Genomic DNA, 3804 nt, shown 5'->3' with positions numbered 1-3804 from the left:
TGCTGATGTGGTGTATAAGACCCCAGCCACAAGGATACACAGTCTGCATTGAAGGAAAGATATCCCAGTTCCTTCTACTGAAGCCTTGTTAGTCTTCATTAATACATCTGTATTCACTGGGCCAGGGAGGCAGAGAAAAATAATCCATGTTCACACTGTTGGTTAGAAGTTCACTGAAGAGGATAGAGCTTGGGTTTCAGTCCCTTGTCCAGTTACTTTTTATGAGATTTATAACAAGTGCTCATAGAGGAAGGGAGGGGTTGAGAAATGCTTATTGCCAAAGTAGCCCATAGCTTCATAAACAAAACCATCTCCAAATCAAAGAAGAGGCTGGCTTTTCAAGCTGAGATCTCCTATATTGCGAGTACTTGAACAATAACTGAACAAATAAAGTGGAAGAAAAATATTTGGAGGTTTCCTGAATGTCCTGGGTGGGTACATTTTTTCATTCCTGATACTTCTAAAGCTGTGATTGTTGGGAGGGGATGGATGGGGAAGCAGTGGTCTCTGTTCTTACTCTCACAGGTGATGCTGAGCTCAGAGCTGGAGGGTCTAGCAGAGGGAAGGACCTTGGAGTCCTCACTTACAGCTCACCAAATCTCCAGCTCAACATGCAGCAGCGGCCAAGACCCAGGGAAATGCTGGGCACCATCAGGAGGACGGCGTGACCTTGCTGCCCTATAAAGCCTTGCTGAGCAGACGTCTTGAGTGCTTTGTGCAGTCTGGTCTCTGCATCTCAGAGAAGGCACAGTGGCTTAAGAAGAGATACAGAGAGATCAACAATTAGAGATGATGAAGCAGCTGCTCCAGGAGGAGACTGAAAAGACTCTTCAATTTGGAGAAAAAGCCAAGAAATTCACAAAAATCATAATGGCAGTGAATAAGATGAATGCAGAACTGTTAGGCAAAAAATCCTGTGGTTTATAATGGAAATTAGTATACACAGTTGTTATACACAATGAAATTAGTAGCTCAGCTTAAATGAAATAAAAGAAAGTACTTTTTTATATAGTAGATCAGGAACTTCTAGAATTTGTTGTCACAGGATGTTATGGAGACTGACAATGTCAACAGGCCCAGGAAAGTATGGAGTCCTCCCAGTGTCAGGAACAGGAGGCTTGTAAGTGGATACTACAGCCTGGGATGTATCCCCCAATATCCCTAATACAGTGATTCGTGGGTGCTGGGGACTGGGGCAGAAGAAATTGACTACAGCAGACTTGCTGTCCCTAAATAACATTGCCCAGTTCCACTTTCTAAGGCTGATCACGGGGTTAGGTGAGCTACTGCTCTGACCATTTCTCATGCTCTTGCAGGTGATTACTCTTCCCGGGGAAAATGTTCCCCATCTCGCCAGCAGCCGAATTGTGTACCAGACATTCTGCAATAGCTCTGAGCAAAATGCTGGTGGTTTGGGAGTATGGTAGACAAAATGAAAACAGGAATGAAATCACTTTGGAAATGCAGTAAACCCAATGCAGTGAGCGTGTGTTGTGCAACAGCCAGCGTGTCTGTGGTAGCCTTGATGTATCCCTGGGCTGCCTGAGCTTCGCTTGGCTGATGAGCCACGGCCTCCACTTTCCCCCCCACTGAAGGACACAGCAAAGAGCCTGAGTGTACTCAGTACACCAGGCAGGACCATGGGCTTTGGGCTTGAAACAAAAACCACCACACCTTCCATATTCAGGTATTACCCATTATGGCAGAAATATGGCAACCATCTTCTCAAGAGGGTATAATCTGGAAAGCCCCTCAGGGAATGTGAGGAATGCTAAGCCTCCCATACAGGAGTGACGCACTCTCCTGGTCTTCAGCTGAGGACTGAGATTATGCTCAGTGCATATTGGGAAAGCAAACAGGATAGTGGATGGTTGTACTCGCAACATAGCTCTTGGTGCGTTCATTGGATAAGGCTCCTTAGCAGCTGCTGATCATCTTTTCTGCCAGACAAAAGGAGGCTGTGAGTATGCAAAGGGTGAACTGAAAGCTGGTTGCTGCTTAGTGATTTTAGCCATAATGCTAATTCTACTTGCATAAGCTTAGTACTTTCTGCAGTAATTTAGCATGACTAGGAAAAGAATTAAGTCTTCTAGCTACGGCACAGTAGCAAAAATATGTGCACTATTGACTTAAGTGTATTTGAAAACATACTGTCTGCATTTTTATATAATTTATATTTTACTGGGAGAAAGGAACCGCAGCCGGTTAACAGGGTGTGCCTAGTACATGGCGTTTCACGTGCTTCAGGAGACCGAGGATGCAAAATCACCCTGGTGCACCACAGTGCAGCACACTGTTTTTTGTGACACTTTGGTATGTAAAGTATTTTCCTTGGACAATTGTTACTAGAAACGTCTAGTATGCTGAAACAAGCTGAAGGCTCAACTATGCAAGGCTCAACTATGCTTTCTACACATCCATATATGTCATAGGATGGTGCACTTTAAAATGATCAATTGTCAATTTTAGCGGACTGCTGAAGTGTAAAAGGAGTGTCTACAAGTATAATCACAAAGCAACTAAGTAAATAGGGCTAGTAAATGGCATATTTTCTAGGAAAATAAATATTAGGAGATTTATTCTGTTGCTAGTAGTAACGTGTTTTGAATAATAGGTCCAGAAGGCAGCCTGGGCCACGCTGTCTCTTGCATGAGAGCACTTCTGAACCAACAAATTTTGTAAGAGGTTTTCTCCTAACTGAACTCTAAGAGAGACTCATTTCAGAGAAAAGAAACTGTTCACTAATTTTGCGAATAGAGAACTAACCCCCAGTTAATGTTTCTTGTCACCTTTCCAGCCACCTCATCTGTTCACCTGCTTCCAAATAATAAGACTTACTAATAATTTTCTGTTTGCTGCAAGAATATCAGGGTTAAAGGAGATAAGACTATTTATCTGTATCCTTTGACAACTTCAGAAGACTGGAAATATGCTTAACAGACAACCTGGAAAGCTCAAAGTTCAAGACTGTAATTTCTTCAGAAGGCAGATTGGGAGTTTGTGGTTTAGTGTCAGGTATCTCAAAGAGTGTTTGCTGTTCCTCCAGCTGCAAAGTCGTTGCCATGCATGCAGCAAACAGAGGAAACAGCAGTTCTCAGCTGAGACTTGTTCTTAATGAGTTACTGTCCCCATTTGAATCTTGGGGAAGTAAGATGCAGAGGGAGGATGACATGCTTAATATCATTAATCAAGAGCACTAGAGTCCAAATTAGATGTGGACTACCTGCTGTGCATTCCCCTGCTTCAGAACATACCAACCACAGTTTTTCATGTGATGATGACTTTCTGTCACTAAATATTTTGAATCATTTATGTTGGAAAAGACCCCTAAGGTCATTGAGTCCAGCTGCAACCCTAATACTGCCAATTCCATCACTAAGCCATGTCTCTAAATGCCACGTCTACACATCTTTTAAATACCTCCAGGGATAAAAGTAGGGAGGAACTGTGGAGTCCTTATCTCAGAGGGACGAAGAATGAATCTCTGAGAACACCTGGAACTGCTTTACAGTGACCACAGTTTCTTTGAGGATTGGTACCTTTATCTTTCAGGATGTTTGATTTGTGAGGAATAAAGTTGTTACCAGGTTTAAGAGGATTTGAGTTTTGATACCTTTGATACCTTTGGAGCTTGTCCAAAACCATTTTTTACCACAGACTACTCAGCTAACTTCCTTGCATCTTACTTTCCCTATGAAAGGGAGGAAATACTAGTAGAAAATCAAAGAATCAATGCACTGATTGAAAGATGAAAGTATATTCTTTCTTTGATAAGTTTTTTTGCTTCCGAGTTGTCCATTCCAC

The sequence above is a fragment of the Mesitornis unicolor genome, unplaced genomic scaffold (assembly GCF_000695765.1).
Source record: "Mesitornis unicolor isolate BGI_N332 unplaced genomic scaffold, ASM69576v1 scaffold23191, whole genome shotgun sequence".
Classification (NCBI taxonomy): domain Eukaryota; kingdom Metazoa; phylum Chordata; class Aves; order Mesitornithiformes; family Mesitornithidae; genus Mesitornis; species Mesitornis unicolor.
Note: the sequence above shows the minus strand (reverse complement) of the source record.